The 23,798-nt window shown below is 42.1% G+C and overlaps 1 non-coding gene across 1 annotated transcript; it reads right to left on the reverse strand.

The window, feature by feature from the left end:
• Positions 1-323: 323 nt before the first annotated feature.
• On the reverse strand, positions 324-432 carry LOC134356612 (U6 spliceosomal RNA). Its single transcript, XR_010020397.1, has one exon. It is a non-coding gene; the product is annotated as a U6 spliceosomal RNA (small nuclear RNA).
• Between the last annotated feature and the right edge of the window lie 23,366 nt (positions 433-23,798).

Raw genomic sequence — 23,798 nt, forward strand, 5'->3', positions numbered from 1 at the left:
TAAAATACTCATTCTCCTAAACTGAAGCAAGTAACGATTAGCTGTATTTGTCACCTGTACATCGAAACATACAGTGAATTGTGTTATTTGTGCCAACTACCAACACAGTCCGAATATGTGCTGGGGGCTGCAAGTGTCGCCATGATTCTGGCACCAACATAACCTGCTCACAGCTTACATCTTTGGGATGTCAGAGGAAACCACAGCACACAGAGGAAACCCATGTATTCAAAGGAAGAACATTTAACCCTGCACAAATGGTGGCATGAATAGAGATGGTCCCGTAATAGTGTTATGCCAGCCAGTCTGCTACTGCACTGCTCCAAAATATGGATGGCTTCATGAATTTGCATGTCATCCTTTCACAGAGGCCTTTCTAATCCTTTCTGTATTGTTCCAGTTTTAGTATATCTGCTGCCAAAGTGAGTGCAGGCCCCAAGCTATCAATAATAAACTGCTCCTAATGTGTTAACCGAAGATCATTTTCATAAAATTCCTTTGCACCCTTTCCAGTGCCAGCATTTCCTTTCATAGAAAGGTTTCCAGAACTGCTCACAACACTCAAAATGTGGTCTCACCAATCCCTTATAAACTTTCAGCATTATATCTTTGCTTTTATATTCTAGTCCTCTCAGAATGAATCTTGAAAATGCATTTGCCTTCCTTACCACAGCCTCAACTTCCAAGTTAAACTTTAGGGAATCCTGCACAGGGCCCCCAAGTATCTTTGCTACTCCATAGAAACCATAGAAACCACAGCACAGAAACAGGCCTTTTGGCCCTTCTTGGCTGTGCTGAATCATTTTCTGCCTAGTCCCACTGACCTGCACACGGACCATATTCCTCCATACACCTCCCATCCATGTATCTGTCCAATTTATTCTTAAATGTTAATAAAGAACCCGCATTTACCACCTCATCTGGCAGCTCATTCCATACTCCCACCACTTTCTGTGTGAAGAAGCCCCCCCTAATGTTCCCTTTAAACTTTCCTCCCCTCACCCTTAACCCATGTCCTCTGGTTTTTTTCTCCCCTTGCCTCAGTGGAAAAAGTCTGCTTGCATTCACTCTATCTATACCCATCATAATTTTATATATCTCTATCAAATCTCCCCTCATTCTTCTACGCTCCAGGGAATAAAGTCCTAACCTATTCAACCTTTCTCTGTAACTGAGTTTCTCAAGTCCTGGCAACATCCTTGTAAACCTTCTCTGCACTCTTTCAACTTTATTTATATCCTTCCTGTAATTTGGTGACCAAAACTGAACACAATACTCAATTTTTGAATTTGCTCCTTATTTAGAAACTAGTCTACATCTTTATTCCTTTATTGGTTTATTGGTTCCTTTATTGGTTTGCATGACCAAACACTTCCTTACACTGTATTCCATCTAACAACACACACAAAATGCTGGAGGAACTCAGTAGGCCAGGCAGCATCTACGGAAAAGAGTTCAGTTGACATTTCAGGCTGAAACCGTTCAGCAGGACTGGACAAAAAATGCTGAGGAGTAGATTTAAAAGGTGGTGGAGGGGAGAGAGAAACTCAAGGTGATAAGTGAAACCTGAAGGGGGAGGGGTGATGTAAAGAGCTGGGAAGTTGATCGGTGAAAGAGATACAGGGCTGGAGAAGGGGGAGCCTGATAGGAGAGGACAGAAGGCATGGAAGAAAGAAAAGGGGGGAAGGAGCACCAGAAGGAGGTGATGGGCAGGCAAGGAGATAAGGTGAGAGAGGGAAAAGGGGATGGAGAATGGTGAAGGAGATGGGGGGGGGGGGGAGCATTACCAGAAGTTCAAGAAAACGATGTTCATGCCATCAGGTTGGTGCTACCCAGATGTGTTCTGTGGCCTCATCATGACAGTAGAGGAGGCCATGGATAAACATATTGGAATGGGAATCGGAAGTTGAATTAAAATGGGTGGCCATTGGGAAATTCTGCCTTTTCTGGTGTACGGAGTGTAGGTGCTCAGTGAAGTGGTCTCCCAATCTACGTCGGGTCTCACTGATATACAGGAGGCCACACCGGGAGCACTGGACACAGTATGTGACCCCAACAGACTCACAGGTGAAGTGTCACCTCACAGGGAAGGACTGTTTGGGACCCTGAATGGTTGTGAGGAAGGATATGTAGGGGCAGATATAGCACTTGTTCCGCTTGCAAGGGTAAGTGCCAGGAGGGAGATTAGTGTGAGGGATGAATGGACAAGAGATTCATGTAGGGAGCGATCCCTGTGGAAAGTAGAAACTGGGGGTGGGGGGGGGGGGGAGGGATAGATGTGCTTAGTGGGGATCCTGCTGGAGATGGTGGAAATTGCAGGGAATTATGTATTGGACACAGAGGTTGGTGGGGTGGTAGGTGAAGACAAGAGGAATTCTATTCCTAGTAGGGTGGCAGGAGGATGGGATGAGAGCAGACGTGAATGAAATGGAAGAGATGCAGTTGGGGGTAGCGTTGATGGTGAAGGAAGGGAAGCCCCTTTCTTTAAAGGAGGACATCTCCTTTGTTCTGGAATGAAAAGCCTCATCCTGAGAGTAGATGTGGCAGAGACGGAGGAATGGAGAGAAGGGGATGGCACTTTTACAAGTAACAGGGTGGAAGGAGATTTAGTCCAGGTAGCTGTGAGAGTCTGTGGGTTTGTAATAGCCATAAATGTCATGGTCCGGATCGGGGTCTCTTTAAATTTACTATGTTTATGTTACGATCTGGACCGTTGACTCCCTGTTTCCCTCTGGTTCACTGTCTTCCCGTGTCCCTTGGCCTTGGTGATAAGAGGCAATTTACTCTTGGCTGAACCAGTAGTTTATAGTCTCCGGCTTTCAACTGTTCGGTGCGGGAGCGTCTGCAAAGTCACTAAAGGTACGGCGTGCCAATGTCATCTGGCTGGAGCAAGCCTAGTCTCCACCTGAAGCGAGTGCCAGTAATTCCCCTTTCCTCACCAGAGCAACCCTGTCAAGTTACCTCGCCAAAGCGAGCCTGCAAAGTTTCCTCACTGAGGTGGGGCCGTCAGTTAACCCGCCAGAGGGAATCAAGAACTGCTGTCTACTGTTCCCGGGCCGAGTCGAGAGCTCGCCACTACCCGGAGGCTCCAAGTCAAGTCCTGGCTCTGGGGGCATTCAAGTACCAAGTCAAGTCCTGTCCCTGGCGGCATCCACATACTGAGTCAAGTCCCAGTCCTGGCGGCATCCAAGTTCCGAGTTGAGTCCCGGCCCTGGCGGCATCCTAGTTCCGAGTCGAGTCCTGTCCCTGGCGGCATCCAAGTTCTGAGTCGAGTCCTGGCCCTGGTGGCTTCCAAGTTCCGAGTTCAAGTTCTGGCCCTGGCGGTCTGTGATTCCTGTTCTACCCCTCTGTCTGAATCCCTTCTCTGCCCCTCTCACCTCTAGCCCTGGTCTGCAGCCCTCGCCTGCACTTCGGTCTAGTTCTATCGCTGGAGCTAGATAGGTACTGTCTGGTGTTCTTTCGTGTTGGTCTTGTCTGGTCCTCGCCTCCATGGGGTAAGTCAGGCTGTCTTGCCGTCCCCCACGGGGGATCATGTCTTGTCTTGTCTTGTCCTCACCTCCGTGGGGTAAGTCTTGCCATCTTGCCGTTCCCCCGTGGGGGGTCATGTCTTGTCTTGTCTTGTTCTCGCCTCCGTGGGGTAAGTCAGGCCATCTTGCCATTGCCCCGCGGGGGTCATGTTTTGTCTTGTCTTGTCCTAGCCTCCGTGGGGTAACTCTTGCCGTCTTGCCGTTGCCCAACGGGGGGTCATGAGTCCCGGCCCTATGCCCTGTAACCAAAGAGTGGTCCCGGCTCTCTGTTCTGTGTGTGAGTCCTGGCCCTATGTCCCATATCCAAGGAGGGGTCCCAACTCTGTGTTCTGTGTATGTGCCCATGGTTCCATGTACCTGCTCTCCCGAGACCGAGGCTCTGTTTTTCCATGTTCCTCCTCTCCCTAGCCCAAGTCATGTCCATACCTGGTTCTGGGGTCCGAGCCCGGGGCACGACCCAGGTACTGGGTCCTTGCCCAGTCTCTGGCTCAGAGTCCATACGGTAGCCTCTTCATGTCGCCGCTAGTTCTGGGATTCAATTCCGAGTCCTAGCCCAGACCCCTAGTCCCAGCCTAGTCGTAGTCCTGAGACCTTGTCCAGTTCGCTATTCCTGCTTCTGCTTTGCTCTCCTGGTATCAAACAATAAACTAAATTTAATTAACCTCACAAGATGTGTCTTGCATTTGGGTCCACCCTTGCTCCCAATGCCCCACCATTGTGTCATAAATAGATAAGCTGTATCCAGAGATAGAGGCAGAAAGATTGAGAAAGGGGAGGGAGGTGTTGAAAATGGACCAGGTAAATTTGAGGGCTAGGTGGAAGTTGGAGGTGGATGAAATTTGAGTTGAGGTTGGGTGTGGGAAACAGCCCCAGTACAGTTGTCGATGTAACAGAGGAAAAGTGCGGGATGGTCACCAGTGTAGGCTTGGAACATAGACTGTTCCATATAGCCAACAAACAAGCAGGCATAGCTGGGGCCCAATGCTAGTGCCCATGGCTCCACCTTTTGATTGAAGGAAGTGGTAGGAGCCAAAGGAGAAATTATTTAGAGTGAGGACAAGTTCCACTAGGTGGAGGAGACTGGTGGTAGAGTGGAACTGATTGGGTCTGGTATCCAGAAAGAAACGGAGCCCTTTGAGGCCTTCTGGGTGGGGGATGGAGGTGCGTAGGGACTGGACATCCATAGTAAAAATAAGATGATGGGGCCAAGGAACATGAAATCATTGAAAAGATCCAGAGCATGTGAGGTGTCACAGATATAGGTAGGAAGGGACTGAACGAGGGAGGATAAAACAGAATTGAGGTATACAGATATGACCTCAGTGGGGCAGGAACAAGATGAAATAATAAGTCTATCTGGATAAACGGGTTTGTAGATCTTGGGTAAGAGGTAGAAAAAGGAAATGCAGGGTGCGGGAACTATCAGGTTGGTGGCGGTGGATGGGAGATTCTCAGAGTCAATAAGGTTGGGGATGGTGTGGGAGACAATGGCCTGGTGTTTCTTAGTGGGGTCCTGTTCGAAGGGTAAGTAAGAGGAGGTGTCTGAGAGTTGGTGCTGGGCCTCAGCAAAGTAAAGGTTGCTTCACCAGACTACTATAGCACCTTCCTTATCTGCGGGTTTAATGGTGAGGTTAGGATTGGTGCAGAAAGAGTGGAGAGCAGAGCGTTCAGAATGAGTCAGGTTGGAATTGGAGAGAGGAGTGTTGAAGTCTAGACGGTTGATGTCCTATTGGCAGTTGACAGTGAAAAGGTCCAGAGCAGGCAGAAGAACAGGGCGGGGTGTCCAGGAAGAGGAGGAGGGTTGAAGATGGGAGAAGGGTTCATTGGTGCGGGGTGGAAAGTCCCTGCCTAAGAAATAGGCTTGGAGATGGAGGTGGCGGAAGAAGAGCTCAGCATCATGGCAGGCATAGAACTCACTAAGGTGTGGGTGCAGGAGGGCAAAGATGAGGCCCTTACTGAGGACAAAGGAGAGGGGAAGGTCGGAGAGGATGATGAAGACTCAGCGTGGCTGCGAGCTGACCCTTCTTTGCCATTCTCCCAATCTCTCTAAATCCTTCTGTTGACTCCCTACTTCCTCAAGATTACCAATTCCTCAAACTATCTTTGCATTATCCACAAACCTGGCCACAAAACCATTAATTCCACATCCAGGTCATTAACATATAACATGAAAAGAAGCGTACCTCACACCGACTCTTGTGGAAGGCCATTAGTCACCAGCCAGCCAATATTCTGTCCATTGCAGCATCTTTCTGGTAATACTATGGGCTCTTATCTTGTTTAGCACCCTCATGTGTAGCACCTTGTCACAGGCCTTCTGAAAGTCCTTGTAAACAACATCCACTGACTCCCTTTTATCTGTCCTGCTTGTTATTTCCTAAGGAATTCCAACAAATTTGTCAGGGCAGATATCCCCTGAAGGAAACCATGCTGACTTCAGTCTATTTTATCAAGTGCCTCCAAGTACTCCAAAGCCTCATCCTTAATAATGGACTCTAATGTCTTGCCAACCACAGAAGTCAGGCTAATTGGCTATAATTTCCTGTCTTTTGCCTCCCTCCCTTCTTAAAGAGTGGAGTGACATTTCAGATTTTCCAGTCGTCCAGAACCTTTCCTGAATCTTGGAAGTTCATTTCTAAAGATCGCTACTGTTTTGAATCTCTTCATAAACTGTGACTTGTCTTCCAAACATTTCTCAAATTGGATGCCTGTCCAATAGTGTCCCATCTTGGCGCTTGTTTTGGATGTTTCACAAAGAAGCACATTCACTGTGGACAATTTCTTTCACCTCATCATCAATCTCTTTTTTGAGGATATGTTTCTTTCCTGAGGTTGGAAATTAATCTACAGCTAAGTTGACTGTGTTCCAAAGAGGACCGTGAGGCTGTATGCATTCATTTTAGTTCCACTTCATTAGTAGCTAATTAGCTCATGGGAGAGACCATTTATTTTGAGGCTCATAAGTGTAGCTTGTGTTACATTCTACATTGAAAAATATGCTTCAATTCTCAGTACAAATCCTTATTGCCTGACTGCCAAAGTATTTACTTCAGCTTGTTTATATTTTCAATTAGTCAATTAGGTTATTCTCCTTATTACAACTTAAGAACATTCCACTCCTTATGCCTGCTCGGCACCCAGTAAAGCCAAAGCTGAACTTATACCTCAGTGCGATTTTTCAATGTTAGTCTTGATTCCCTTAATCTCTCTTCTATGCAGTCAGTAGCTGAACACCCACAGACTGTTTTGGGCAGAGAATTCTAAAGATTCAATGCCATTTTTGTGATGAATTTTTCTCTCTACTTTTTCCATCTGTCTGATGCCTTATTTTGATACGGTATGACGTATTTCCTGATACCTCAGTAAGGGGATGGACCCTGTCAAGGTCAGTAAGTGTTCTAAAGGCTTCAACCTCTTCCTTTTCAAAACTCAAGATCTTCAGAATCTTCAAGACAGAGGAAAACACCGTGGCCCAAGAGTCAATGTGAATCTTTGTTGCATTCCCTTTATCACAAGAGTATCTTAGACTATAAGGTCATAAGACATAGGAGAAGAACTAGGCCAGTTGGCCTATTGAATTCGCTCTACTATTTGATCATGGCTGATTTACTTTCCCTCTAACTTCTCACCATTCTTCACATCAACAAGGAATGCTGTTGCAGGAAAGCAGCATCCATTATCAAGGACACCCACCATCCACGTCATGCTCTCTTCTCACTGCTAGCATCGGGAAGAAGATACCAGGTCCTACACTAAGTTCAGGAGCAGTTATTTCCCCTTAACCATTACCTCTTGAACCAGAGGGAATAGCTTCACTCCACATCACTCACCCCAACACTGGGCTGGTACCACCACCTATGGAATTACTACCAAGGACTCTTCATCTCATGTTCTTGATATTTATTGCTTGTTTATATATTATTATTATTTTGTTTTTTCCTCTTTTTTTTTTGAACAGTTTTACACATTGGTTGTTTGTTCCTCTTTGTTGGGTGCGGGTTTTCATTGATTCTTTTATGTTTCTTTATATTTACTCGGAATGCCCACAAGAAAATGAATCTTAGGGTACTATATGTTGACATATACAGTATGTACTTTGATCATTAATTTCATAGTCATAGTCATACTTTATTGATCCCGGAAGAAATTGGTTTTCGTTACAGTGCACCATAAATTATTAAATAGTAATAAAACCATAAATAGTTAAATAGTAATATGTAAATTATGCCAGGAAATAAGTTCAAGACCAGCCTATTGGCTCAAGCTGTCTGACCCTCCAAGGGAGGAGTTGTAAAGTTTGATGGCCACAGGCAGGAATGACCTCCTATGACGCTCTGTGTTGCATCTTGGTGGAGTGAGTTTCTGGCCGAATGTACTCCTGTGCCCAACCAGTCCATTATGTAGTGGATGGGAGACATTGTCCAAGATGGCATGCAACTTGGACAGCATCCTCTTTTCAGACACCACCATCAGAGAGTCCAGTTCCATCCCCACGACATCACTGGCCTTACGAATGAGTTTGTTGATTCTGTTGGTGTCTGCTACCCTCAGTCTGCTGCCCCAGCACACAACAGCAAACATGATCGCACTGGCCACCACAGACTCGTAGAACATCCTCAGCATCATCCGGCAGATGTTAAAGGACCTCAGTCTCCTCAGGAAATAAAGATTTACTTAGAACTTTCAACATTTGACACCTTTACTAATCAAAAACCTATCAATCTCTGTTTTAAATATACCCAATGACTTGGTCTCCACAGCCATCTGTGGCAATGAATTCCATAGATTCACCTCTCTTTGGCTAAAGAAATTCCTCCTCATCTCTGTTCGAATGGGTCATTCTTCTATTCTGAGGCAGTACTCTCTGGTCCTAGACTCTCCCACTGTTGGAAATATCCTCTCCATATCTTCTCTATCAAGCTCTTTCAATATTTGGTTTCAATGAGATCCCTCCATCATTGTTCTGAAGTACAGGCCTAGAGACAGCAAACACTCATTAACCCTTTTGTTCCCAGGATCAATCTCACAAACCTCCTTTGGACCTTCTCCAATGTCAGCTCATCTTTTCTTAAACATGGAGCCCAAAACTGCTCATAATACTCCAGATGCAGTCTGACCAATGCCTTATAAAGCCTCAGCTTTATATCCTTGCTTTTATATTCTAGTCCTCTCAAAATGAGCTGACATTGCACGTGCCTTCCTTTCCTCAAGTAAGAAGGTTTTCATAGCTATATGCCTAACAATTCTTTAAAGCATCCATTCTTGCCATTGTAATCCTTGTAAGCCCAAAGGACCTACTGAACTACTCCCAGCAGCGACGACCTAATCTGGAAGCTGATTTACAGAATTCCATTGTTGGCCCAGGTCATCTGCCTTGCCCTTGGGTGGGAGCCATTTCAGCAATCACGATTTTACAGTAATGTTATGTTTCATCCGCTGGAAGGTCAGTCCTTGGCTCCCTGTATCAGCCTTTGTACTTTCTGCCAAGCTTTTGTTCTACCTTTTTTGTGTTTCCCCTTGGATGTCTTGGTATATTTAACATTTAAATAAGATGAAGTATCATCAGTTAAAAACATACAGTAGCGAAGCAATTTTCCAGTATTATGTCTCAAGAGTGGTGTTGAACCAGAATAGGAAATATTAATTTTTTTCATTGTTTTTAAAGTTCGGCTAAAGTTTACAGGCTTTTTTCAGGTCATGAAACAATGGGATACATTACATATATCATATTACATGCAACTTTCAAATGCATATGCTGACGGCTTAGCTAGTTACCAGACAGACTTTTCCTAAACCCCCTACATTTGACCTCAACCTCTGGCAAGGATTAACCCTGGCGTTGCCAACTAGGAAATATTCAATCGATAAAACTTAGCACTTGCTGCAAAGTTTACGTTAGCATGAACCTAGCCAAAATTTCGACCCAGGAGTCTTTTTTCTAAGGTAGTGATTCTTTCCTTTCTAATTAAAACATATATTTTTCTGCCTTCAGCACTACACCAGAAGCTCTATTTCTGTTTGTTTTCTTTGGCTCTTAACCTGCCATTTAATTTTAATTTACAGCCAACACAAGCAAACAGGTAGCAAATCTTGGACTGTGCTGTATAACTGCTGCTGAAATCATTTTCTCTGGGATTTTCCCTCTTGTACATAACATGAATTGTACTTAAATAAAGTTAAAAATACCCCAAGGCACATTGGTAATTTTAGGCAAATTTCACATTCACTTTCCAGAGTGCCCTTATAGAATTTTTATCTTTTTCAGAGTGTGCAGTGTAGGCTTGATCTGTTAAGTATATAGATGTGTGCTTTTCAAACAATCTGATGTTACACATTCCCAACAAGTATATTGTTGGGAAAGGGACCTGTTATCTCCAGGCAGCTTCCATGTGTACCAGGAGATGGCAATATTGTTGCATGTTTCAAACACGGGATATAAAAGCTCAGCTGTTGAAGAATCATAAATGGAGAATACTGTATACAAAGCATTTTTTAATAGGAGCTTGATTTACATCTCCAGTTATTTGTATCTAAACTTTATATGAGAACTTATGGATGGACAATAATTTCCCCAGGGTTGTAATGGGGGGGGGGGTTGGTTATGGAAGTGGAATGGGGGTCTTCATCAGCTCCTGTAACTGAGAGTGTATTAAACCCAGTCAAAAGAAACCAAGGAAGTTCCCAGTATAATCTATGATCATTATAAATTCTAGGGAAATTTAAGCCTTGACCAACGAAGAAACACTCAATTTCCAATTGCATTTATTAAAACAGGAAAACCACCCTCTTAGAGACTGAAGCCACTTTCCAACTGAACGGTCAGAAAATCAGTGATGGTATTAAAATCATTTTAATGTGCATAAGGTGCTGGATGTTACTGAAGGATTTTTTTAAAAATTGAAAAATTAACATTATTTATAATTATCTCTTTGCTTCACATCTTGTTTTAGACCAGTCATTGCAATAAATAATATAAAACAGGAAGATTTCAGTCAGTCTGTGTTTAGTCTGTCGTCCATGGGTTGACATATAGAGGATTATTTTGCTGCATTTTGTGTATGTGTGTGCGTGTGTGTGTGTTTGTTTGCATAAATTTTAATTGCATGAGACTTCCTCTGCAAATGATATTAGCTAAAATGCAGTTTGAATATTTCACTAATTTACCACCTGTACTTTCAGAGGGATGCTTTGTTCAAACTACTTTAAGTACATATATAGGGCTAAACTACTGACTGTGGCAGGCAGTTCCAAACAGAACCACCAACATTCAGCCATTTAAACTGAAGTTCCGGACTTCCGCGCGTGAACTGTTAAACACAGAAGGTCAGGACTTATTGAGAGATTCAGACAGCCAAGTCTATAAGTTTTGGAATTTCTCATGTAATGTTGAACATTGGGAAATTGCCACAAGGCTCTTTCATAGGATCCAATTTTCCCTTGATTTCATGAGGGATTGCGGAGCAAAAGAAAAAGTAAGCTATTTTTCAATTTTTTTTCCCTTCACATTAATATTTTAAGTGATCTCTAAATCAGTTTTTTTAGTTATTTTGAACAATTTTTATCTCTATTTCTTTCTTCATTTTGATCCAAAAGATTTTTTGAACTAACCTTAGATCTCAGGTGGATGAAAATAAAACATTAAAATCAATGCTAAGTTTCAACACAGGCACAGCTCTACTCCAGCCCTGGTTTACCAGCTGAGAAAGGTTGGCGAGGCTGTCTTGGAGGATTGGAGAAGGGCACTTTTCAAAATATCTCTGTCTATTCTGCAGCTAAGCAGAAGAGACAAAGATCTGGAGAATCAAGTGGGTAAGGCTTCCATACCTGGCCAGGTAAGTGGAGGTGTGGGCAGACCCTGGGCATGAATTCCATGTGATTGGACCAGATCACAAGGGTTCAATCCAATGGATTATTTTTAGTTTAAGAACATAACAGCATATTACAGACCCTTGAGCCTATGATGTTGTGCAAACCTTTTAACGTACTCTAGGATCAATCTAATCCTTTCCTCCTACAAAGCCCTCCATTTTTCTATCACCCATGTGACTATCTAAGAGATTTTAAAATCTCCCCTGTGTGTCTGCCTCTGCCACCACCTTTAGCAGGGCATTCTGTGCACCCACACTGTGTAAAGAACTTACTTTTGATATCATCCCCTCCCCAACGCTTTCCTCCAATCACCTCAGAAATATGTCCCGTTGTATAAACCATTTTCTCCCCGGAAAAAAAAATATCTCTGGCTATTCACTGGGTCAATGTCTCATATTGTCTAGTTGCACATGTTTATGAATCGAAATCAGATTTTAGATTTCATATTAAAGAGAATGAAAAATAAAACTAAGAGGATTGTGAAGAATGGGAGCTGAGAATGTATCATCTGTTTCACTAACTGAAACAGAAATAAAGACTTGGCTTTCTAAAATGCTTTAGAGGCTTCATATTATCCCAAAGTTGTAAGGCAAATGAAGTATTCTGGATGTGTGGTGACTATTGTAATGTACAACATTGTGCAAAAGTCTTAGGCATATATGTATACTGTATTGTTGTTCATTCATCGTCATCGTCGATGAAGACCTTGGCACCATTACGATGATGATGGTGTCGAGACTAGCGCGTGACTTGGATTTAAGTGAGGGAGAGTTGCGTAGCGTCAGCCTCACTCTCTCTTCCCAATTCCCATCTGGATCCAGTGGCAAGACAAGAGTCAAGATGACTGGAGATGGGACTAGGCACAGTGGATGACCAGGACATCTTCTGTGTCTTGTCCTACTCTACACGTTCCACAATGCTTGCAGAGACCGCCTTCTTGACTATTGGACCTTCCATTGGTCTCGTCCGCTCAATCCGCCGGAGTCTGTCTTCACATGCTGGGATAGACATCTCCCTATCTCACCGAGGGTTTGAGACCCGTCGGCTACCCTCACCTGGTTTAGCCGGCTTGTCGAAGCCATTGCCCGGGGTGTGGCCGCTGTCGCATGCAAACAGCTACAGGGAGCCACAGGTGAGAGCTGAGTGCCAGGTGGGGACCAAAGGTGGACTAACTGCCCTGAAAAGGACGCGACATGTTCCCCCACCAGAGGTGCTACCCCTCCCTGACACCCCATACACCCCTTATATACTGTATAGCTATATATAGCTAGGGTGTATAATACTTTTGCACAGTATTGTAGTAATTTTATGTAATGCACTGTACTGTTGCCAGAAAACAAAACAACTTTCATGATATACGTGAGTGATGATAAGCCTGATTCTGATATGAGTCTCAATTGTGGACTGAAAGTGGGAAGGGGACAGGGAGAGGGGAATCATTGTTGGGAAAAAGGGAAGGGAGAGGGGAGGGAGTGGGAAGCACCAGAGAGACCAATTGTTTGGAATCAAATACCATTGCCTGGTGTTGCAGGGCTAGGTGCATGTGCGTCTGCACCACCCCCTACTCTTGGCACTCCTTCTCTGCCACCTGTACCACTCCACCCTCGCTATTCCCAGTATTCTTTGCCCCTGCCAGATTTATGAATTCAATCTCCGCTCCACATTGGCAAATACAGTACTGCACAGTCTTAGGCTAAGATGGCCATGACTTATGCACGGTACTGTAGAACGGATGGTAATCAATGTGTAAACAGTAACGTGATATCGAACAAATTGTTTTGTTTTAAAATCATGACGGAAGGATAAATATCTCTCAGAAAACCAGGATTAACTCACAGTCATTTAAAGAATCTACTACACTTACATGAGAGGGAAGAAAGCCCACACTTTTTTCATACTAAAACCTTTTGTTTCACAGAATGTGAATGTTGCCAATGTGGTCATCATTTTGCTGTCTAGCCCTTGTTATCCATTGAACAGAATGTCTTTCCAGGCCATTTCAGAGGGCATTTAATGTTGGGTCTCCAGTCAGACATAGACCAGACATGATATTGAGCACAACTACAAAGAGTTCTGCCACAAGAAAGCAAAATCAATCCTACTTTACAACTCCTCCCTTGGAGGGTCAGACACCCTGAGCCAATTGGCTGGTCCTGGACTTAATTCCTGGCATAATTTACATATTACTATTTAATTATTTATGGTTTTATTACTATTTAATTATTTATGGTGCAACTGTAACGAAAACCAATTTCCCCCGGGATCAATAAAGTATGACTATGACTATGACTATAAAGCACTCCCACCATCCAAGCCTTGCTCCTGAACCAGCATGGATAACTTTGCTCATCTCAACCACCTCAACATTGAACTGAATCCGCACTATAGGTAGATACTTTATTGATTCCAAAGGAAATTACAGTGTCACAGTAGCATTATAAGTGCACAGATATACACAGATTAGAAGAGAAGTAAGAAAGAATAAAAATAATTTACCTCAAATAGTCTAACAGGAGGGGTTATCACTTCCCTGTCAACACTCACAACACGCTGGAGGAACTCAGCAGGTCGGGCAGCATCCGCAGAAACGATCAGTCAACGTTTCGGGCCGGAACCCCGCGTCAGGACTGAATCATACCCAGAATCATTTCCCTGGCTATAAGTTGATTCATTATAGAGCCTAATGGCCAAGGGTAAGAATGACCTCATATAGTGCTCTTTGGAGCAGCACAGTTGTCTTAGTCTTTTACTAAAGTGCTCCTCTGTTCAGCCAAATTAGCATGCAGAGGGTGAGAAAAATTTTCACCCATTTTCCATCGGGCCCTTTGTTCTACCATAGCCTCCAGTGTGCCCAATTTGACTCCAATAATAGAGCCAGCCTTTCTAATCAGTTTATTGAGACTGTTGGCATTACCCATGTGGATACCATTGCCCCAGCACACCACCACATAGAAGATTGTACTGGTGACAACAGACTGGTAGAACATGTGAAGGAGATGCCTGCATACTCCAAAGGACCTCAGTCTTCTCAGGAAGTAAAGGTGACTCTGGCCCTTCTTGTTCACAGCCTCTGTGTTGGTGCTCCACTCAAATCTGTCATCCAGGTGAACCCCCAGGTACATGTAGGTCCTCACACATCCACGTCCTCACCATCAATTTCAAGGACTCTACAGGATGTTTCAGAATTATTTAATTATTATTATTATTATTATTATTATTATTTGTTTTTTTTTTGGTATTTGCAGTTTGTCCTCTTTTGAACATTGTTTGTCCGTCTGCAGTTCCGATGAAGGGTCTCGGCCAAAATGTTGACAGGCTATTAACATCCATAGATGCTGCCTGACCTACCGAGATCCAGCACTTTGTGTGTATTGCCAGTCTTTGTGTGCAGATTTTCATGGACTCGATTGCATTTCTACTGTGAATGCCTGCATGAAAATGAATCTCAGGGTAGTATATGGTGACACATATAGAGTTTGAGAATAAATTTGTTTTGGACTTTGAGAACAATTGCAGATTTCCTCCACCAAAGGACACCCTTGAACCAGCAGTTTATTTGTTACAATGGAACTTCCCCATGTATCAACCCACTAACTACAGACTGTAGTGAATTAATCCTCACATCCAATCCTTGGAGCATACTGCAGTGCAGAAATCTGAGAAACATCGCTGAAATGAGAAGAAAGGCCAAGATCCATTAAGTAATGCACCACCGAATCTCAAGAGGGATGATCAAGTAAAGTTAAAAGCTAAGGCTGAATGGCATCATGCCCAAGTTCTTTAAATACTGCACACTGTGGGTGGAAGGAATCTGGAGGGATAGGAAGTTCATGGTATGAAGCATTAGGAAAGAATGAGCAAAAGACAGGCAATTGTGCAGTGCAGAAGGGAGGAAGGATATCCTGGATAGCACACTATTTTGTACTTTGAAGGAACAAGACAGGAAAGTTCAAATGAACAATGGCCATAGTAATAAATTAAGTCATGACAAATATGAAGAGTTGTAATAGAGGAAGACTGCTGGTTATAAATAAAAGATTGCTGGGCACACCCCTTCCACAGGTATGAGAGGAATGTTTGAGCACACTCCCCAGGTGTGGGGGCAGGGACCCTGCAAATGATTTAAGGTTCAGCACTTCTACAAAGGTGTTCTAAAATACGCACTCACACGCAAACACGCGTGTGCACATCTGCATCGTTTAAATGCTTAATGCTTGTGAAGGATCATTGAAAGGGGGTGTCTGTATCTGTGCATGCCCCGCTCCTTCACCCAACCCCTGGTGGGATTAGAAATCTGTGTAGGAACTCAGCGATCACTGTTTTAGGATGTATGGGTGCCAACGTTTGCCAGAAACCTGCAGCCTGAACTTGATCCATAATTAATTCTCAGGCCTCCTCTGGAGCAATTTGGAGGAGATAGTGGTGTCTATCACACCTCCAAGACCCAAAGAAATCAGGGCTGCAGGCCTGACCAAAGGAAATCCTGTTGAAGTCCCAGGAGAAGGAATGTGGAGTGGTTGTAGAAGAGTGCAGTGTTTCTCAATCACTGTAAATTCACTTTCCAAAAGCAAACTTTCAAATAGAGCTTTCAACCTAATTTATCTAATTATTTCTTTAAAAACTGCACTTGGTGGTATTCACACAAGCCACTACATTTTACCTATTTTCCCATACATATCTGGGTGTTGGGGTGGAGAATCACCTTTACCAAAGGAGGTGTGAGGCATTGTTTCCCTCCACTAGCCTGCAGGTCACCCTTGGGCAAGGTGTAGCACCTGCTTAGCATCCCCCTGCCCCAATCAAGGTCACATGAAGCCATGGCAGCAGGGGTGGATGGTCACATGAACAGCTGGTGAATATCACAAGTCCTGGTTATGCGACCACTGACACCAGACTGACAACCTCTGAAGAGTACTGATAATGGTTGGGATCATCTGTCTTGTAAAGACACTGTCCAGAAGAAGGCAATGGCAAACCACTTCTGTAGAAAAAAAATTGCCAAGAGCTATTATCATGGTCATGGATAGAACATGATTGCCCATGTCATACAACGTGACATATAATAATGATGTTGACATTGATGACAATTAAATCAAAGAACTTCCATTGTCAAAGTACGGAGGGTCTCCAATCACTGGAAAATTTACATCATCCGGCACAAAAGTAGCTGGATACGAAATGCTATTGTCATTACATTTGGATATGGAGCAAGACACCGAAGTGGGTTGATAGTTCACAGACTTTGATGCAAACAGATTTAGAAAGAAAAGAAAACAATAAACGCTAGGCCAAACAGGACTGTTAACTAAAACTCTCAATTGAAAAACAAAGCCAACACTGAGGCTAAAAGGAATAACTAAATATAAAACAAATAGTGCTAGACTTCAGAGTCAGTTAACTCGACAGTCCAAGTTCTCAGGCAAGGCATGTTGCAAGTAGGCGGCGAAACATTGCTGTACTTTGCTCAAGTCTAAGACAAAAAGTGCTAAGGCAAAAAGAATGGAGTTAAATACCATCACAATGAAACAATAATTAACTGACACATGCATATTCACAAGTGCAATTGTCGTATCTGCTGTGCTGCCAAATCCGTGGTTGTGACAGCTACAGTCTTGTATGGTCCAGTTCATCTTCTGCCTTCTTTAAATCCTTCCAATACCCACATTGCTGAAGAGAGCACACAGTATTTCTCACTCACATAACATCTTCTTCCACTGTAATAAGCTCAAGACACTCAACACTATTGGGGGACAAGGAGGCTGTTTGATAGGCCTCCATTCATTTCAGTAATCTTTCACTTGCTTCACCACTGGTACAATGTCAAACATATTTTTATGACAACATTCACCAAAGCTACTCTGATCATACATCTGAAACCAGCAATCTTCATTATTTATAGTGGTGTTCAGGGCAGCAATGGAGGCCCTCCATCTCTGGCAGGGTTCAGGGCTTGTTATTGAAACAGCAATGAGGAATTTCCACTATGAGGAAGGTTAAAAGCAGCAGTTCACTGAAGCATTCTCATCTGGGAGGTCTCATCAAAGTCAAACATCATCCTCCCTTCCTTCATTGTTAGCATATCTAAATTCTAAAACACTCTACTGTACAACACTGGTTCTGCAGAGACTGAGGTACAGATCATCATCTCATCTTGCAGGGTAATTAAAGATGGACAATAAATTCTAGCCCAGCTAGTAGAGTTCTCATTGTGTAAGTAAAATAAATATGACATACAATAGCTCTTATTAATTGAAAGTAGCCAGTACTACCGAAGGGTCTCAGCCCGAAATGTTGACTGTATTCTTTTCCATAGACGCTGCTTGGATTTCCAGCATCTGCAGATTTTCTCTTGTTGAGGAATGATAATGTATTACATACCCAGTAATATAACTGGGCTTGTAATACAGATCTACTTATTACAAATGGATAAATTTGTATGCATTTCATAATTAATCATAAGATCTTCCCGATTTTTTTTGTTTCTCCATCTTCCAATTTGCCATTTAAAATCCCTCTTAATTTTCAATATTTTCCACATGGCCTTGGTCATCTGTTCTCATTCAGCTTGGCCCACTTTTACTCTATGCCTCCGCAAAGTTGTTTGGGGCAACAACTATGTTAAGAGTACCATGGAGAAGTGAGATTCTGATTATTTTTAGAACAGCACCAAATGATGTCTTCCGGATCATCCTCTTTACCCGTTCAGAGCATGGAGCCCCTCCTTAATGTCAAACAAAATGCAACTATCTATAACCTCTAACACCCACACATTGCTATTGTGAGAAGTTAAAATTGGAGAAGTATGTTCCCTAACCTACTTCCCATAATCCTGTTCCTTCAAATGTTGAGCAGCTTTTTTTTATGGGAAGTATGTTAGGAAACATATTTCACCAAGTTTTAACCCTGATTATAAAGAAATCCCTCTAAGAGGATCATAATCTTGTCATAGGGTTTTGAGGCTTGCATGCCTGAATGACCCAGAGAGCTATGTTGGTTGGAGTCAGGGCATTATACTTTGGCTCTTGGTAGGTTCACCCATGTCAAACAGGTCAAACGATAGAGGCCAGACTAAGAGTGGCCCACCGGTCCTCCAGGTTCGGAGGGGGGGTGGGTTCAGCTCAGGGCTAATAACATTGACGGGTAAAACATACTGTTAAGGAAACAGAACTTCTACATCTGAGTGCGATGGTATTCCTGAGTCTCCAGCTGGGGCTTGCATGACACACAGTAGGGAAAACCAAGAGGAATCTATTGACATGATAAAGGAAGCCCTGAACACCGCCAGAGATGGAGGACCTTCATTGCTGCCCTAAACACCCGTAGGTTAATAGGCAGCAACTACTAAAGGAATCACAAAATATGAGACATTGTGTCATTTGGGATCAAACATATTTTCGCAAGTTCCAAATAGTCAACTGGATTTACTCTCTAGTTGGCTGTCACTTATAACTAACTGTAGAATCTGAACAGGAAATATTCATTGGAGACAAAAGAAAATTGCAGTTGCTGGAAGATAAAGGAACAAACAATTTGCTGGAGGGAATCCATGTGGGGTGGAGGGAGGAATTGTTGACATTTTGGGTCAAAATATTACATCAGAAAATATTCATTGATGATTACAGTTCTGTGCATAATACTGATTAGGTACTTAGCTTAATCATCTCTTATAAAATTAACAATTATTCTAGGCCAACAGTAATATCTCAACACACACATCACCAGTGACTTTCTGACTGTGAATTTAAAATGAATGAAAATCTCCAGTGGAAAAGCAGTTATCAAACAGTATCAGTTAAATAGCTTATTACCAGCAAATTCTAGTTTTTGTTGTTGGGGAGAAATAATGCTTCAAGGTGCTATTTTATGCCAAAAATTCAACCTGCTCTGAGCAGAGGCTTTCTTCAGTCTATTCCAGAGTAAAAGGGAGTGAACCTGACAATTGGAAATACATTCTGTCAAAACAACTAATTAATACTCTTTATAAACATTGTGCCAAAAATAATTAGATTTTGTTGGAAAAATTATTTGTTCAGAATAGGGCATCATTCCACTTTTCCTTTAAGGAAATGTTCAGTGGCTCTCCAACATATGCTTGAATAAAGTGCCAGAGTAAAAATCCTGTCAGAATGAATTCTTCAATCCTTTATACTGTGTGATCAAAGCTCAAAGCAAATCCAAAGTAAATTTATTATCAAGGCATGTACATGTTACCATATACTACTTTGAGTTTCACTTTCTCGATAGCCCTAATATTGTATTTCTTCATTACTGGTAGGATGCCAGTATTAACATAGTTTAAAACTGTTCTCAGTCCTGTTTGGTTGTTAAACGACACTACTTTCTGGTAAGTCGAATGGCTTGTAGATCTCTGCTCAAAGAAAGGGCTTTCCATTTGACAGCTGTCCAGCAGAGCTTTGTTCCATTTATTTCTCTGCTTTGGCAGCTTTTCAGTTGGCTAACAAGCACAAACAGTAAGGAGCGTACATTTACTTCATATAAGTTCTTAGCAAATTGAATCTGAAGGATGTTAGGATCTTGGGAGATATTTGTTTTTTGTTACATCTTAGGAACTCATGTAATTATCTCCCCTTATCTTCTTCAAACCAACCATCTCCCAACCCATATTTTTTTCCGTTGACTTTAATACAGGAAAGTTAGAAGCTGGGGACACAATTACTGAAAAACACACTGCTGGCATATGCCAAAAGCAATGCAGCAGAATATTTCTTTATCTCCAGATGGTTTCTAATACTGATTTTAGACATTACAAAGTGCAGTTAAAATGCTGTTGTTCTCAATGAAATGTATTCAAAGCATTAAATTATTAATAATGCTTATTTTAATAGAGTGACATTGACTGAGAAACTTTCACATCACAGCTCTTGCTAATAATAGTGTAAATGATCTTAATTAATTTACTCAACACAGGCCAGGACTTTTTCAGTATTGTGTAAGATAAACCATGCTATCTGGTATCTTCATGTCCCATAATGCGCAAGTAAAGGCATCCGTTAGTCTTGCGAGACCATGGATCTGCGCCTGGAAAGTCTTCACTCTCCAGGGCGCAGGGCTGGGCAAGGTTGTATGGAAGACCAGCAGTTGCCCATGCTGCAAGTCTCCTCTCTCCTCGACACCAATGTTGTCCAAGGGAAGGACATTAGGACCCATACAGCTTGGCACCAGTGTCATCGCAGAGCAATGTGTGATTAAGTGCCTTGCTCAAGGACACAATACGTTTTCTCGGCTGGGGCTCAAACTCACGACCTTCAAGTCGCTAGTCCAATGCCTTAACCACTTGGCCACGTGCCCACACATGTGCAAAGGCCTCTACATTACGTAGTAAAGCAGCTTTACATTTGGTTCAGCTGGCTATTTTCCTCACCATTTGTGGCACCAGTCCATTTCTGGGCATTTTTGAAATGACCAATACATAAACACAAGTGATTCAGCAAATACTGTGTACATCTTGAGCATCATGCATAAAGTGCTGGAACTCTGCAGGTCAGGCAGCATCCATAGAAAAGGTTCAAAGTAAAATTTATTATCAGAGTTCATACATGTCACCACATACAGCCCTGAGATTCTTTTTCTGCAGGCATACTTAGCATATCTACAGAACCATAACTGTAAACCAGATCTGTAAATTGTAAACAAACTGTATAAAGCAGATATAAATAAATAGCAATAAATAGCGAGCATGAAAAAAGAGTCCCTAAATAAGTATAGTGAACCCCCTTTTGTTCAAGAGCCTGATGGTTGAGGGGTAGTAACTCCTCTTGACCAGGTGGTGTGAGTCCTGAGGCATTTGTACCTTCTGCCTGATGGCAGCAACGAGAAAAGAGCATGGCTTGGGTGGTGAGTATCTTTGATCGATAGATGCAGCTTTTCTACGGCAACGGAGATGAATAAAGAGTTGATGTTTCAGGCTGAGGCCCTTCACCAGGACCAAATTGGTGTGAACAAGTTGCCCTTTCCCTGCCCTTCCTCCCACATTTAATGTTAAGCCCCAGCCTGCTCAGTACAGGTGGCCTGTGAGTTGAATTTTATCATGCCTACCCCATTCTACCTCATGACCAACCACAACAAAATCTTCCATGTATATGTTACCCTTATATGGCAAGGAGGTCTAATGGTGTTTCAGAGGAACATAATCATGCAAGCAATTGACATAGTGTGGCAATGAGAGATATTGATGCTCTCTTGATCAAAGGTAAAATCAGAATTTATGCTTTTAAGATAGTCAGATACTTGGAAAGTCTTAAAGGAGCGAACTTTAGAGCTAATTGCCTTGTTAGCTGAAGGCATGTACACCAATGACTTGAAACAATGCAAAAGAATAGGCGCATTGCTCGGCCGGCCTAGAGAAATTCCAGTTACAGTAACGTTTCAGATGAGTTTGTAAAAAGCTGTGCAAAAAAAAAAGGTTCTGTAGGCCAAAAGGCTGTTTATATCCTGTCATTTGAACTCTTTGATCCATACTCATATTTTTGGCATCTTTGTGTGAAATTTGTAGCAGCTAGTTTGCTGCTATATAGGGATTTACCAACATCAGAAAACTCGTAAGCAAAAAAACATTTTCAGCCAATTTTGTCAATAAATTCCATGGAATGAATTTCCTTGTTGAGGACAGCTCAGTCAGCTTGCTTACGCATTTATTTTAAAAGGTTGTTGGCAGGCCAGTTATGTGAAAGAGTCTTCTCAACTACTGTTGGTCTTTTCCACAGGAAGCAACTTCTTCTGAGAGCATTATTATATGTTTATTTTGTTCTATGCTTAGTGTTGCATCTTTCGACCTTCAGTGTGTGCAGACCAAGTAGATGTGATCTTTCATGGATTTTGTTATGAGTATTATTTATTGATTTATCTATTTATTGAGTATGCCTGCAAGAAAATGAATCTCAGGCTTGTATATGTACTTTGATAAGAAGTTTACTTTCAACTTTCAATTTTGTGTGTATTGTGGCAAGTACATTTGATTACTCATTTTATCCAGTTACCCTGGCTCTTCCTCCTTCCTTTCCAATAGCATCTGAGGTAGGGAATTCCAAAATGCTATACAGACCTCAGTATCTTTTTTTATCAACCATTTTAAAATGATTTCTCAATTGTTGTAATGGATGGGATTATCTACAAAAACTTTTATTTAAAGAGGGTACTTATTGTGCTTTAAGCTACCTTAACGTACTTCATAGGATCATTATTGGGATAAAAGTGGGCACACTTTATGTAAGTATTGCATGTTTTTTCAGCAAATTGCATAATATCAGGAATTAAATACTAAGTCTGTAAAAATAATTCTGGTTATTGGTCTATGATGTCTGGTAAACATCTCACACACTGATCAGAAACATCATGTCTTCTCTAAGCTATTGATAAAAGTACTATGTGTTTCTCAGAGGCAAAAGGTACAGGAGATAGCACTTCAGGTCAGTAATCTTTGATCAGAACTACCCATGATAAAAGGTCATTGATTTGAAATATTAACACTCTCTGCAGAGGGTGTCCAATTTCCTGTGCACTTCCAATGCTTTATGGTTTTATATCCACTTCACCAAATCTTTTTTCAGCGGCATTACGTAAAATTTAGTTTTTATAGTTATTATTTGTTCTTTTGCTTCTCTGCTATTTTGAATCATTTTGTCATTAAGAATACTGCAAACTAAAACTAACGACAACTACGTGACAACCTGTGTTGGGTTGCTGTCTGGAGTTTTGGGTTGGAGATCCAAACAGCTTCTCCCTTCATTTCAAACAGTGTTTTGGCATGCAGCACGCCAGCTTAAGCAAGGGCACTTTTTAATCTTTCATTCAAGAACCATCATCTTAGAAATACAGTGCTCCCTAACCACTGGAACAGCAGCTTTATGTCATGTACCTGAGTCACTAAAATGCAGATCAAACGTAAGGCCTTCAAATTCCCCAACTGGCAATTGTGGGTGAGGTAAGGTTGCTGCAGGAGTCATACGTAAGATCAGAGAAACTAAAAAATATAGTAAATATTGTATGATCAAACTAAAGGGTTATCTTTAAACACAGTTTTATAGCAACTGAGATTTCAATTAGTATATTTAATAACTGTAATTATTGTATTTCAGAAGCAAATCATTCCAGGTACTAGAAGCCTGAATTAACATTTTCAGTTCAATGACCTTTCAGAATTGATAATAGATTATTAATTCAAAATGTTAACTTCACAGATGTTGTCTGGTCTGCTGAGTACGTCTTGTATTTTCTCTTTAATTAAATATCCTAAAATTTTACTTAATATTTTAGTTTAAACTGTACATTCACTAAATCACTTTGAAACTATCTGGGAGGAATTAGTAAATTGCCAATAAGATGTTGCAAATGCAGTTGAAACAGATAAATTCCCCTAAGAATCCTTGGTGCAAGATAGAATCA

Source organism: Mobula hypostoma, chromosome 14 (genome assembly GCF_963921235.1).
Source record: "Mobula hypostoma chromosome 14, sMobHyp1.1, whole genome shotgun sequence".
NCBI classification, from domain to species: domain Eukaryota; kingdom Metazoa; phylum Chordata; class Chondrichthyes; order Myliobatiformes; family Myliobatidae; genus Mobula; species Mobula hypostoma.